Here is a 16,161-nt window from a genome sequence, read left to right on the forward strand (position 1 = left end):
TTTTACTTAAAAAGAGACCCCATGAACAGTATGAAAAGGCAAAATGATAGGATACTGAAAGAGGAACTCCCCAGGTCAGTAGGTGCCCAATATGCTACTGGAGATCAGTGGAGAAATACTCCAGAAACAATGAAGGGATGGAGCCAAAGCAAAAACAATACCCAGCTGTGGATGTGACTGGTGACAGAAGCAAGGTCCAATGCTGTAAAGAGCAATATTGCATAGGAACCTGGAATGTCAGGTCCATGAATCAAGGCAAATTGGAAGTGGTCAAACAGGAGATGGCAAGAGTGAATGTCGACATTCTAGGAATCAGCGAACTACAATGGACTGGAATGGGTGAATTTAACTCAGATGACCATTATATCTACTACTGCGGGCAGGAATCCCTCAGAAGAAACGGAGTAGCCATCATGGTCAACAAAAGAGTCTGAAATGCAGTACTTGGATGCAATCTCAAAAAACGACAGAATGATCTCTGTTCGTTTCCAAGGCAAACCATTCAAAATCACAGTAATCCAAGTCTATGCCCCAACCAGTAATGCTGAAGAAGCTGAAGTTGAACAGTTCTATGAAGACCTACAAGACCTTTTAGAACTAACACCCAAAAAAATGTCCTTTTCATTATAGGGGATTGGAATGCAAAAGTAGGAAGTCAAGAAACACCTGGAGTAACAGGCAAATTTGGCCTTGGAATACGGAATGAAGCAGGGCAAAGACTAATAGAGTTTTGTCAAGAAAATGCACTGGTCATAGCAAGCACCCTCTTCCAACAACACAACAGAAGACTCTACACATGGACATCACCAGATGGTCAACACCGAAATCAGATTGATTCTATTCTTTGCAGCCAAAGATGGAGAAGCTCTATACAGTCAACAAAAACAAGACCAGGAGCTGACTGTGGCTCAGATTATGAACTCCTTATTACCAAATTAAGACTTAAATTGAAGAAAGTAGGGAAAACCACTGGACTGTTCAGGTATGACCTAAATCAAATCCTTTATGATTATACAGTGGAAATGAGAAATAGATTTAAGGGCCTAGATCTGATAGATAGAGTGCCTGATGAACTATAAACTGAGGTTCGTGACATTGTACAGGAGACAGGAATCAAGACCATCCCCATGGAAAAAAAAATGCAAACAAGCAAAATGGCTGTCTGGGGAGGCCTTACAAATAGCTGTGAAAAGAAGAGAAGCGAAAAGCAAAGGAGAAAAGGAAAGATATAAGCATCTGAATGCAGAGTTCCAAAGAATAGCAAGAAGAGATAAGAAAGCCTTCCTCAGAGATCAGTGCAAAGAAATAGAAGAAAACAAGAGAATGGGAAAGACTAGAGATCTCTTCAAGAAAATCAGAGATACCAAGGGAACATTTCATGCAAAGATGGGCTCGATAAAGGACAGAAATGATATGGACCTAACAGAAGCAGAAGACATTAAGAAGAGGTGGCAAGGATACACAGAAGAACTGTACAAAAAAGATCTTCATGACCCAGATAATCACGATGGTGTGATCACTGACCTAGAGCCAGACATCCTGGAATGTGAAGTCAAGTGGGCCTTAGAGAGCATCACTACGAACAAAGCTAGTGGAGGTGATGGAATTCCAGTTGAGCTATTTCAAATCCTGAAAGATGATGCTGTGAAAGTGCTGCACTCAATATGCCAGCAAATTTGGAAAACTCAGCAGTGGCCACAGGACTGGAAAAGGTCAGTTTTCATTCCAATCCCAAGAAAGGCAATGCCAAAGAATGCTCAAACTACTGCACAATTGCATTCATCTCACACGCTAGTAAAGTAATGCTCAAAATTCTCCAAGCCAGGCTTCAGCAATACGTGAACGGTGAACTTCCAGATGTTCAAGCTGGTTTTAGAAAAGGCAGAGGAACCAGAGATCAAATTGCCAACATCAGCTGGATCATGGGAAAAGCAAGAGAGTTCCAGAAAAACATCTATTTCTGCTTTATTGACTATGCCAAAGCCTTTGACTGTGTGGATCACAATAAACTGTGGAAAATTCTGAAACAGATGGGAATACCAGACCACCTGACCTGCCTCTTGAGAAATCTGTATGCAGGTCAGGAAGCCACAGTTAGACTGGACATGGAACAACAGACTGGTTCCAAATAGGAAAAGGAGTATGTCAAGGCTGTATATTGTCACCCTGCTTATTTAACTTATATGAAGGGTACATCATGAGAAGCGCTGAGCTGGAAGAAACACAAGCTGGAATCAAGATTGCCAGGAGAAATATCAATAACCTCAGATATGCAGATGACACCACCCTTATGGCAGAAAGTGAAGAGGAACTAAAGAGCCTCTTGATGAAAGTGAAACAGGAGAGTGAAAAAGTCGCCTTAAAGCTCAACATTTAGAAAACGAAGATCATGGCATCTGGTCCCATCACTTCATGGGAAATAGATGGGGAAACAGTGGAAACAGTGTCAGACTTTATTTTTAAGGGCTCCAAAATCACTGCAGATGGTGACTGCAGCCATGAAATGAAAAGATGCTTACTCCTTGGAAGGAAAGCTATGACCAACCTAGATAGCATATTCAAAAGCAGAGACATTACTTTGTCAACAAAGGTCCGTCTAGTCAAGGCTATGGTTTTTCCAGTGGTCATGTATGGATGTGAGAGTTGGACTGTGAAGAAGGCTGAGCACCAAAGAATTGATGCTTTGGAACTGTGGTGTTGGAGAAGACTCTTGAGAGTCCCTTGGACTGCAAGGAGATCCAATCAGTCCATTCTGAAGGAGATCAGCCCTGGGATTTCTTTGGAGGGAATGATGCCGAAGCTGAAACTCCAATACTTTGGCCACCTCATGCGAAGAGTTGACTCATTGGAAAAGATTCTGATGTTGGGAGGGATTGGGGGCAGGAGGAGAAGGGGACGACAGAGGATGAGATGGCTGGATGGCATCACTGCCTCGATGGACGTGAGTTTGAGTGAACTCCAGGAGTTGGTGATAGACAGGGAGGCCTGGTGTGCTGTAATTCATGAACTGACCAAGTAGAGTTTATCCTCAGAATGTAAGGCACATTGAAAATTAAAAATTCGGTAATTTAATTCACCATACTGTAAGCTTTAAGAAGAGAAAATCCTGTAGAATTATCTCAATAGGGGCAGAAAAAGTCTTTGACAATATTTGTCATTCATTCATGATAATAATTCTAGAAATAGGAGGGGATTTCCTGAACCTGATGAACAGCATCTTAAAAATGGCATCTTTTAAAATCTAAAGTAATATGTTAATAGTGAAAGACCAAATGCTTTATTCTAAGACTGGAAACAGACAACAATGTCATCAATCATAGTTTCTATCCAACATACTGGAAATCCTAGGCAGTGCAATAAGGCAAGAAAAAAAAAAAGAATTGGAAAGGAAAAGTAAAACTGTCTCTATTGGCAGATAATATGATTGTCCATGTAGAAAATCCCAAGGAAACTGTAAACAGCAGATCTGTAGACAGTTATTAAAATGCTGACACTTTGTTCAGTAGGTATAAACCTTACTCAGGATGGTGAGGAAAAAAGGGAAGAAAGGCAAGGAAAAATGTGAAGAACTGTAGCGTGTGATACATTGATGTACCGATTGTTGCTTCACAAGCTGCAAAGAGAAATAGCAAGTCATTCAACTCATAAGTGAGTTTGGCACAGAGAATTTATTTAGAGGATTTGCAAGGGGAGACTGCACCTCAGAGTAATCCACAGAAGGGAGAAAGGAGCGGGAATTTTTCTGTCCAGAGCCCTCCTACCTTCTGTTTTCCATTGAAATTTCACCCGCATGATGCTCTCTTCCTCTAACTATAGAGCATGTCATTTGGCCCCTCAGCACTTGAAGTTGGATGCTATGTCTGATACTTGACATTTCATCCAAGTCTGTAAGTTGATCTTAAATAGTTTGACTGAACTCAGACTAGTTTGGCTTAGGACAAAGCCTTTCAAAAAGTTGAGGGCAGAGCTTCCAGGCAGAAGGAAAGCAAAGGCAAAAGCTCTGAGATGACAGAATTTTGTGAATTTGAGAACTGAAAGAAAGCCAAGGTGGCAGATGTTTTGGCAGCAAAAGAAAGCAAATGACACTGGTTGAGGTTGCAGATTACATCTAGGAGCAAGGCCAGATAAGCATCTAGGCTGTGTTTCATTTTTCTAATTTTAATAGAACATTTTTGAAATGATTTAAGCCGGAAAGTGTTCAGGTTTAATTTAAACATTAAGAGAAATACTCTGGTGAGTGTAAGAAATGGATTGGAAAGAGATAAGAGAAGCAGGGAGTGTCCATAGAGCAAGGAGAATGAATCATAAAAGTACTGTTAATACAAAAGTTAAGGAACCTAATGGGCTTTCCTGGTGGTCCAGTGGTTGAGAATCCACCTGGCAATGCAGGGGACATGGGTTCAATCTCTGGTCCTGGAGGATTCCAGGCAACTCAGCCCAGAGGCCACAACTACTGGGCCTGTGGTCTAGGCCTGTGCTCCACAACAAGAGGAGCCACCCCTCGCTGCAACTAGAGAAGGCCTGTGCACAGCAATGAAGACCCAGCGCAGCCAAAAATAAATAAATAAAGCTTTAGAAAAAGAGAGAGAGACAATGAGATCTACTGCATAGTATTATTTATATATATAAACATCTGTTGTTGTTCTTTAGTCACTAAGTTGTGTCCGATTCTTTTGAGACCCCATGGATTGTAGCCCACCAGGCTCTACTGCCCATGGGATTCTCCAGGCAAGAATACTGGAGTGGCTTGCCATTTCCTTCTCCAGGGGATCTTCCCGACCCAGGGATGAAACCCACGTATCCTGTGTTATCAGGCTGATTCTTTACCACTGAGCCACCAGGAAAGCCCTGTATATAAATATACAGACATGCAACATACAGACAAATAAAACATGTATTCTTTGAGGATATATGCATTCTTGAATGAGGATACATATGTGGGGGAAAAGTAAGGGAGTAGAAATTGGAGGTAATGAAAAACAATAAAGCCAGAGAGATGCTTTCCAAGGACCGGTGGGGATAATATTCATAACCTGAGGTATATGATTTACTCAACTGTGCACCCACAAAAACAAAAATCAAAATAACAGCAGCCACCCACTTCCCTACCCACTCTCCTCTTGGTGACCCATGTCTGGAAGGGGAAAGAGTGGAGATGGGGCCCCACTTTGCTTCAGAGGGTAACGATGACTTGCTGCTCTGAGGGCTTCCAGGACCAGGTTCTCTGAGAGACCTTTGAAATAATCCAAACTTTTACTCACTAAGTGGGATGAACACAACTGCAGAGACCTTCCCTAGTAATTAATTCAGCATCTAAGCCAGGGAACCTGAAAGCTAGAGGAAGTAGAAGCTCCCTGGAGCCACATTAGTTAGGAAACAGTTGAGAGTATCAAGGCAGTCTCATAACTGATACTGCTGGGATGCACATGATGCAACGTCTCAGCCTAATTTCTCATTCCCTGGGGGGCTTCATGGAGCCAGGTCCTGTCTCTGGGCTCCAAGAGAATCCAGGCTGAGAGGTCTTGCTATTTCCCCTTTGCATAAGTTCATGTCTTGATCCCAGGAAAGTTAGATACTAAACTTCTACCATGTCCGATACAGCTCTGTGCCCTCAGCTACCAGGGCAGGGGTGAACACCCATTCAGTTCAGTTCAGTCACTCAGTCATGTCTGACTCTTCGTAACCCCATGAATCGCAGCATGCCAGGCCTCCTTGTCCATCACCAACTCCCGGAGTTTACTCAGACTCACATCCATAGAGTCAGTGATGCCATCCAGCCATCTCATCCTCTGTCGTCCCCTTCTCCTCCTGCCCCCAGTCCCTCCCAGCATCAGATACTTTTCCAATGAGTCAACTCTTCCCATGAGGTGGCCAAAGTATTGGAGTTTCAGCTTCAGCATCATTCCCTCCAAAGAAATCCCAGGACTGATCTCCTTCAGAATGGACTGGTTGGATCTCCTTGCAGTCCAAGGGACTCTCAAGCGTCTTCTCCAACACCACAGTTCAAAAGCATCAATTCTTCCGCGCTCAGCCTTCTTCACAGTCCAACTCTCACATCCATACATGACCACTGGAAAAACCGTAGCCTTGACTAGATGGACCTTTGTTGGCAAAGTAATGTCTCTGCTTTTGAATATGCTATCTAGGTTGGTCATAACTTTCTTTCTTTCTTTTTTTTTTTTTTTTTAGGTCATATGAATGAAACAGTTTATTTGTATACCCTTTTAGAAAGGAGACATCTCATTTAAAATTACACATCTAAGAGTTTATACATTTCAACATATCTTCCAAGGAGTAAGCGTCTTTTAATTTCATGGCTGCAGTCACCATCTGCAGTGATTTTGGAGCCCCCAAAAATAAAGTCTGACACTGTTTCCACTGTTTCCCCATCTATTTCCCATAAAGTGATGGGACGGGATGCCATGATCTTCGTTTTCTGAATGTTGAGTTTTAAGCCAACTTTTTCACTCTCCTCTTTCACTTTCATCAAGAGGCTTTTGAGTTCCTCTTCACTTTCTGCCATAAGGGTGGTGTCATCTGCATATCTGAGGTTATTGATATTTCTCCCGGCAATCTTAATTCCAGCTTGTGTTTCTTCCAGCCCAGCACTTCTCATGATGTACTCTGCATATAAATTAAATAAGCAGGGTGACAATATACAGCCTTGACGTACTCCTTTTCCTATTTGGAACCAGTCTGTTGTTCCATGTCCAGTTCTAACTGTTGCTTGCTGACCTGCATACAGGTTTCTCAAGAGGCAGGTCAGGCGGTCTGGTACTATCATATTTCCTAATTGATAGGCATTTAGGCTCGTTTGATTTGATTATTATTTTTTAAATTAAAAAATTTTGTGATAACCACATGGCATAAAATGTACACTCTTGACCATTTATTTTTTTGTTTTAATTATTTTTTTAAATTGAAGGATATATAGTTCATGTCAATGTTATGTAAGTTACAGGTGTATGACAGTGATTCACAATTTTTAAAGGTTATAGTCCATTTATAGTTACTATAGAATATTGGCTATATCCCCTAGGCTGTATAGGCTCCTTTTATTTAAAAAAGTTATAAATAATATCATGACAAGTATATTTTTTAAAGCTGATTCCATTTTGGATGGTTTATTAGGATGTAAATCTTTAGAAGTGGAATTAGAGTATCAAATTATATCAACAGTAAGATTTTTTAATATCTTATTTTTAGTTGATCATTTTTATTTTTGACTGCCTCGGGTCTTCGTTGCGACACATTGGTCTTCTCTAGCTGCTGTGAGCTACTCTTCATTACTGTGCCTGGGTTTCTCACTGTGGTGGCTTCTCTTGTTGCAGACCATAGGTTCTAGGACATGTGGTCTCAGTAGTCATGGGGCATGGGCTTAGTCACCTCGAGGCATGTGGAATCTTCCCAGACCAGGGATCAAACCTGTGCCCCCTGTGTGGGCAGGTGAATTCTTAACCACTGGACCACCAGGGAAGTCCAAATATCTTATTTTTAAAATAATATTTATAAAATTAATAATGTACTGAATAAAATTAAGGCCTGATCTTAATAATTTGATACATACACCTACAGGCTTCTCTGATACTAAACAAACCTCTTGGATTTAGCAGAGCGTCAAAGACAGGGAGGGAAGTGGAAAAACTTTATAGTGAAAAAAAAGGGGGATAGTTTCAGGTGTGCCCTAGACTGGAGGTTGGTGGCAGAGGAAAGATAAAGGAAATGAGTACGGTAATTTTTTTCCTGTTTCCATATAGTGCTATCCAGAATCTCCCAATATTATGTTGAACAGTGGTGGTGTGAGTAAGCATTTTCTCAGTCCTGTTTTCAGAGAGAAGATGACAGAGGACTTCATATCCCATCTTAAATCCACAAAAATGTCCTTCCTGTTGTGACTGCAAATGGCCCTGGTTTCCCTCTGTGTTCTCTGGGCACTCTGAATTTCCTCTGCCGATTCTTCCTCTTACTCTGGACTGCCGTGTTGGTACTTCTGGTCTTCCTTTGACCTTGATTCTGTATCATCGTTCCCTCCTCACTCCCTGTTCTGTAGATGATCTCCTCTGTCTCCACAGCTCTAGATATTTTATATGTCCTGATGTCTTCCAAATTTAATCCACTATCCACTACCTTTTATATATCCACATACCCTCTTGTCATTCATCTCCCCTGCTCATCTATCAGGAGTTCAAACTCTTCCCCATATTAATCCATTATGCACCCGTCCCCAGTTCCCTAAGTCAGAAATGGAGGGTCATCCTTGATTTTATTCTTTCTTGTATTTCCAGGATCCAGCCCAACACTGAAGCGTCATGATTTCACCACCAAAAGTAGCTAGATCATTTCTCTTTCCTGCTTCCATCCTAGCTCAGGTCGTGTTCCCCACATGCCTGGGCCACTGCTTTGTTTGCTTCTGTTTCTGTCTGTCTTCAACCTGTTCTCCTCATGGCCACTAGAGTGATCCATTCAACCTAAGTTAAATCATCCCACTCCACTTGCTTTAAAATACTCAAATGAATTCTCATTGAACTTATAATTTTAAGAAAAAACAGATTAAGCCAGACATACTGGCTTCATCTGCACATACGTAGCTCCCAGCCTCAACTTGTGTGACTCACAGCATGAGTAACACCAGCACTGACTCTCTGTCAGTCCTTGAATATACACTTTTGTGCCTTTGAAGATGCTGTGTCTTCTCTCTGGAGAGCTCTTTTTTCAACTCCCTGAGTAGCTCTCAGCCATCTGGTCTCAGCTTACATGTCTTTCAGAGAGACCCTGTGACCAACAAAACTAAGTATTGGATTGGCTGAAAAGTTCATTCAAGTTTTTTGTAAGATGGTGTGAAAAAACCCTAACGATTTTTTTTTGCAAATCCAGTAGTTGCTTGCTCCTCCCTCATTATTCTCTATTTCAGATTATAGCTTCCTTGGGGCATGCATCAGTTTGTGATTACTTTCCTTATCTCTTTACTGATCTTCAGGCTCCATGAAAGGAGGCAATCATGTCCATTTTGTTCATGGTTGTTTCCCAGCATCTAGCTCAATGCCTGCATCAATAAATAATACAACATAAATCAAGAAGAGAAGTAAGGAAGACAGAGTCCCAAGCACAACAAGCATAAATGAGGTTGGTTTTTGCTGAGAGGCTTTGGGCTGTTCCCAGAAAGGGGTTCAGGTTGTACTGACCAAATGACCTCAGGTTGTAAGGGCTTCAGCAGCAGGACAGAGGCCAACTATACAAACTGACTCCATGGGATGGCTAGGTGGTGGCGCTATGACAGCTGTGACCACATCATACTTTGACAAGTGGAAGGTGTGTTATTGTTAGATTTGAAAAGTAGGAGGCGGTGAGAGGCGGGTAGCTAGAGCGATTCCATAAATCAATCATGGCCCATCAGTGGAACCGGGAACATGCCTGAAATCACTCACTCTCCTCCAGCAGCGTGTCTTTGGCATAACTCTACTCTGAGTGGTGACTCCAAACTGAGTCCTGTTTGTAACTACCAACTGTGGTGCAGTGCTAAAGAATCCACCTGCCAATGCAGGAGATGCTGGAGACGTGGGTTCTATCCCTGGGTTGGGAAGATCCCCTGGAGAAAAAAATGGCAACCCATTCCAGTATTGTTGCCTCGAAAATTCCATGGACAGAGGAGGGAGCCTGGCAGGTTGCAGAATATGGGGTCATAAAGAGTCAGACGTAACCATGCATGTGTACATTTGAGACTGGAGACATTTTGCTTGAAATCTGTTTGAAGATAGCTCCTCATCAAAGTGGAGATGCAAAGACAGGACAAGGTGTTGTCTGGTCAGAGATGTTAAAAATCCAGTTCCTCTATGGAGAGGGTATGGAGGCAATAAATAGGCTTGTTTGAATCTAAAAATCCTTTCAGTTCTGAGTCAGTGGTGCTAACAGTTTGGTCAGATAGGGGATAGACTGAGGGATCTATGGTTTGTGAGATCCAAGCTCATCTTATCACCTAAAATAGGGAGAGCGAAGGAGGGAGGAAGGAGTATATAGGGGAGGAGACAAAGTGAGATAAGAGAGGGAATAAGAGTCTGGCTTATTCCTTGTAAATAAGGCTCATTTCCCAAGACCCTGGCTTGTTGGGAAAATTACTCATGCTCATCTGAAGAAACTGTATTGGAATTGCTTCCTTGGAGGCTTCCCCAAACTGATAAATAGACCTGACACAGCCTGACTTAGGCCCTTCCTTCCTGATGCTCAGCCCTGTTTCCCCAGCCTCATTGGAGCACCTACAGCCTTATATTCTGTCTCCTGTATTAGAGGACCAAAGTTCCAGGTACGAGTTCCCTTGCTTTTCACTTTACCCTGTTCCAGCCCCGAGTCCTACAGTTTTACTTAAGATCCTTTATGTCCTGACTGTGAGTTTTCATAGCAGAAACATTGGCAGCACGACCAGTGAACTCTGAGGCCAGCACAGAGCAGGGGATAAGGACGACCCCCTCATTCTCTCTCTCCCTCTCTTTCTCTCCTGTTTTAAAATCTTCTTCCTTCTCCATTTGCTGTCTCCTACAAGCATAGACACCTTGGAAAGTCTTCATATACTCTAATCCCTTCATGTTTGTTGATAGTTTAGTCACTAAGTCATGTCTGACTCTTTTGTGACCCTGTGGACTGTAGCCTGTCAGGCTCCTCGGTCCAGGGGATTTCCCAGGCAAGAATACTGGTGTGGGTTGCCATTTCTTTCTCCAGGGGATCTTCCTGCCCCAGGGATCAAACATGTGTCTTCTACATTAGCAGGCAGATTCTTTACCGCTGGGCCACCTAGGAAGCCCTTAATCCCTTCATATTTTAAAGTAATTAACAATCCTTCCAATCTTAATGCTCTGTAGTTTTCAACATTCTATCTCATGCTCTGTTGCATGTCATTCTTCAATCTGCAAGAAAGGGTTTATGAGTGAGATGAAAAGGCTCAGAGAGGTTGTGTGCTCTCCTCTAGGTCACACAGCTGGGGAGCAACACAAGAGGTACTAACGGCCAGGTTTTCAAAATTCAGTTTGGAGCCCTTTTCCAAATCATGCCTACATTCTTTCTGCTGAGTCACACTGCAGAGGGATTTGTGTGTTTAAGGCCATCTCAGTTCCATTCAGTTCAGTCGCTCAGTTGTGTTCAACTCTTTGTGACCCCATGGACTGCAGCATGCCAGGCTTTCCTGTCATCACCAACTCCCTGGGCTTGCTCAAACTCATGTCCATTAAGTCAGTGATGCCATCCAACCATCTTATCCTCAGTCGTCCCCTTCTCCTCCCACCTTTAATCTTTCCCAGCATCAGAGTCTTTTCAAATGAGTCAGTTCTTCTCATCAGGTAGCCGCAGTATTGGAGCTTCAGCTTCAACATCAGCCCTTCCAATGAATATTCAGGACTGATTTCCTTTAGGATGGACTGATTTGATTTCCTTGCAGTCCAAGGGACTCTCGAGTCTTCTCCAACACCGCAGTTTAAAAGCATCAATTCTTGGTACTCTTTTTCTTTACAGTCCATCTCTCACATCCATACATGACTACTGGAAAAAATCATATTTTTGACTATACAGACTTTTGTCGGCAAAGTAATGTCTCTCCTTTTTAGTATGCTGTCTAGGTTGGTCATAGCTTTTCTTTCAAGGAGCAAGCGTCTTTTAATTTCATGGCTGCAGTCACCATCTGCAGTGATTTTGGAGCCCAAGAAAATAAAGTTTGTCATGTTTCTGTTGTCTCCCCATCTATTTGCCATGAAGTGATGGGACCGGATGCCATGATCTTAGTTTTTTGAATGTTGGGTTTCAATCCAACTTTTTCACTCTTCCTCTTTCCCTTTCATCAAGAGGCTCTTCAGTTCCTCTTTGCTTCCATCTGGCCACTGACTTTTACAGGCTCAGAGCAGTTTTTTCCAAAATGTGGAATCAAAATCACAGGGTGATTGCTAAAAAAGAACTTGATTCTCAGAACAGACCTACTGAATCATCTCAAGAAAGGGCATGTGTACTTCCTTTATAATTTATGTTTTAAAAATTTTTTGGTCACACTGTGGAGGCACGTGTCAAAGTGTGGGGGACACTTGCCTTGAGGACAAGAAAGTAGATGGGCCAGTGTCCTGGAGTGTCCTCTGGCTTTTCCCAGCCCATTACCTACCTCCCACCCATACTTCTTTCAGGAGAGCTCTCAGCGCCAGGACCCAGCTGGTTAGAGAAGGGGCTCAGCCAGTGCTGAGCACTTGATTTATTTCCTTGTTTCTCTTCCTCATAACAGCAACACTGAGCAGGTATCGCTAGTGTCAAGTAGGGGTAAACTGCAGATTTTCTATTTTATTGTGTAAGAGCAAACTGAAATTTTAATTTATCAGTTGTTACAAACTTTCCATATATAAATGAAAAAATTTAAACATCATTATTTATGATAGATTCGGAGTTTTCCACTGATTTAATGGATTATATACTTTAAAAAATAACTTTATTGAGATATAAACCAATACCCCTAAAATTCACCCATTTATTTACCATATGTAAAATAGATGGCAAGTGGGAATTTGCTGTGTGACACAGAGAACTCAGCCTAGTGCTTTGTGACAACCTGGAGGGGTGGGAGATGCGAGGGGAGTTCAAGAGGCGGGGGGAACATATGTATGCCTGTGACTGATTAATGTTGATGATGTATTTTTAAATTTTTTTACTGTGGTAAAACTCACGTAGTATAAATCATACTATATTAATCATATTTAACTGTACAGTTCAGTGGCACTAAGTACATTCACATTGCTGTGCAACTCTCACTACCATTTATCTCCCGAATTTTTCACCTTCCTGACCTGAAAGTCTGTCCCCTGTAAGCACTCACTTCCCATTCCCAATCTCCACCTCCCCATCCCCCCAATCCCTTGCATCTACCAGTGTACTTTCTGACACTATGAATTTGCCTTTTCTAAGTGTCTCATGTAAGTAGAATCAAACAGTATTTGTCTGCACTTAATGTATATTGGAAAGCATCAAATTCACCCATTTAAAGCACACAATTGAATGGTTTTAATATATTTACAGAATTATACAACCATCATCACAATCTAACTTGAGAACATTTTCATCACTCCCATAGCCGTTCAGTCACTCCTATTTCTCTCTTGCTGGAAACCACAAGTCTCTTTCTGTTCCTGTGTACTTAGTCCCTTAGTCGTGTCCTACTCTCTGTGACCCCAGGGACTGTAGACCACCAGGCTCCTCTGCTCATGAAATTTTCCGGGGAAGAACACTGGAGTGGGTTGCCATTTCCTAGGTATTCTGTAATTTTTAAGGAAAACCTCTAATGTTGAATGTTTATGTTGTTTCTACATTTTTACTCTTGTTAACAAGGCTCTGATGAACCTCTAAGATAGTACAGTTTTTTACATTTTGTCTGATTATATATGGATGTGAGAGTTGGACTGTGAAGAAAGCTGAGCGCTGAAGAATTGATGCCTTTGAACTGTGGTGTTGGAGAAGACTCTGGAGAGTCCCTTGGACTGCAAGGAGCTCCAACCAGTCCATTCTGAAGGAGATCAGCCCTGGGATTTCTTTGGAAGGAATGATGCTAAAGCTGAAACTCCAGTACTTTGGCCACCTGATGCGAAGAGTTGACTCATTGGAAAAGACTCTGATGCTGGGAGGGATTGGGGGCAGGAGGAGAAGGGGACAACAGAGGATGAGATGGCTGGATGGCATCACTGCCTCGATGGACGTGAGTCTGAGTGAACTCCAGGAGATGGTGATGGACAGGGAGGCCCGGAGTGCTACGATTCATGCGGTCGCAAAGAGTCGAACACTACTGAGCAACTGAACTGAACTGAACTGAACTGATTCTTAAGATGAACTTCTAGTACTAGAATTTTTTTTAGTAAAAAGCATGTCCTTTCTGTTTATTTCCAAAGTTACAAAATGACAGAGTTGAGCATGTATTTTTCTCTTGTTTGGTATACATGAAAAAATACTCAGTTATATGGAGAAAATATTTTTCAAGAACAACAGTGTGTGTGTGTGAATACGGATCTTTATAGCATGTGTCTATGATCTTCAAGAAATATAAAATTAAATTTATAAAAAAGTGGAAGACCAAGGACAAGCAGTCGGACATTTGCTTCAACGTTTGGCACTATTATAATAATTTCTAGCATAAAAATCAGAAGTTCTTGGATCTCAAGTATCTTCAATAACTGTCAGTATAATTTATGACTATTATCCTTGCTTCCTGAGACCTTTCTTGGCTCTGTTTCTAAAGTTCTGTCTAGCTCCACTGAATGTTCACTCCAGCACCAGTACCACACTGCTTTTCTGTTTGACAGAAAAAATGTTCTCTTTCTAGCATTCTTCTCGACATTGTCCAAATTTATTTTTAAAATATTTTTATTTATTTCTTTGGCTGTGCTGGGACTTAGTTGTGGCATGTGGGATCTAGTTTCCTGAACAGGGATCCAACTGCATTGGGAGCTCAGAGTCTTAGGTCCATCTCTGAGCTGGACCACCAGGGAAGTCCCTCATGTTTATTTTTAGATGAAACTTTAAATAGTCATTGTTTCCAGGAAGTCCTGTTATGATTTTGACTTGGATAGGTTAAATAAATCTTAGATTAATTCAGGAGAATACACACATGTGCAATACTTCATCTTTATATCAAAAAATTAGTGAGTTTATCCATTTATTATTTAAATAGAGAAATGGAGAAGTGGAAAGTGAAAGTCGTGTCTGACTCCTTTTGACCCCATGGACTGCCCATAGAATTCTCCAGGCAAGAATGCTGGAGTGGGTTGCCATTCCCTTCTCCAGGGGAAGAATTGGAAGGTCCTGCTCAATTCTTATTAACATCTTAAAGCTTAGATTATTTTGCTGATAATGTCATTGTTCACACTGTATTCTCACCAGATAACTGTTTACCTATATATAATAACAGTAATAGGCAATATTTATTGTATGTCCACTACATGCTAATACTTTGTGTTCAGCACTTTATTCCTTAATTTTACCCTTACCACAACTCATTATTTACAGGGGATTGCTAGTGTGAAAGAGCTCAGGTAACTGGCCTGGGGTTTCATAGTGAGTGACAAAGCTCAGATAATGAGTTCCAGCATCTGAAATATTCATCTTAAGTCTTAATAACTGCACTCTAGGTGGACTTACTGGGCCCACTGTTAGTTTTGAGGTCTATTCATTCATTGCGTGATTGGCCACTTTACTGACGCTGATTTTTATTTCCAATGACATTTCAGTTGATTGTCTTAGATTTCCCCAATACATCATCCTATCAATGAAAATGATAATTTTTCCTTCTCCTTTCCAATATTTTTACTCTCTCCCTTTGTCCAGTTGTATAATAATCATTTCTTATAGTGCATAAGAAAGAAAGAAAGTAAAGTCACTCAGTCATGTCCGACTCTTTGCTACCCCATGAACTGTAGCCTACCAGGCTCCTCCGTCCATGGGATTTTCCAGGCAAGAGTTCTGGAGTGGGTTGCCATTGCCTTCTCCAGGGGATCTTCCCAACCCAGGGACTGAACCCAGGTCTCCCGCATTGCAGGTAGAGGCTTTACTGTCTGAGCCCACCAGGGAAGCCCTTTTTATAGTGCATAACCTGTTATAAATATTATTTTAAAATCTGTTCATCTTTGCACAGTGGCAGTATCATTGCCAGTGAGGTTTATTTGAGGCGCAATTATTGTTAACTAAACATCTACTCAATATCATGATGTATTAACCTTTAAGCACTTCAAGAATGTGGTAAGATGGTAGAATTTAAAATAAGACATAGACATTATTCCTGTAATATTGAGTATGGCAGATAAGAAGTATAGCAGACCATACGACCCAGTAATCCCACTGCTGGGCATACACCCCGAGGAAACCAGAATTGAAAGAGACATGTGTACCCCAGTGTTCATCACAGCACTGTTTACAATAGCTAGGACATGGAAGCAACCTAGATGTCCATTGGCAGATGAATGGAAAAGAAAGCTGTAGTACATATACACAATGGAATATTACTCAGCTATTAAAAAGAATGCATTTGAATCAGTTCTGATGAGATGGATGAAACTGGAGCCTATTATACAGAGTGAAGTAAGTCAGAAAGAAAAATACCAATACAGTATATTAATGCATATATATGGAGTTTAGGAAGATGGTAATGATGACCCTATATGT

This window comes from Bos mutus, chromosome 19, assembly GCF_027580195.1.
Source record: "Bos mutus isolate GX-2022 chromosome 19, NWIPB_WYAK_1.1, whole genome shotgun sequence".
In the NCBI taxonomy this organism is placed as follows: domain Eukaryota; kingdom Metazoa; phylum Chordata; class Mammalia; order Artiodactyla; family Bovidae; genus Bos; species Bos mutus.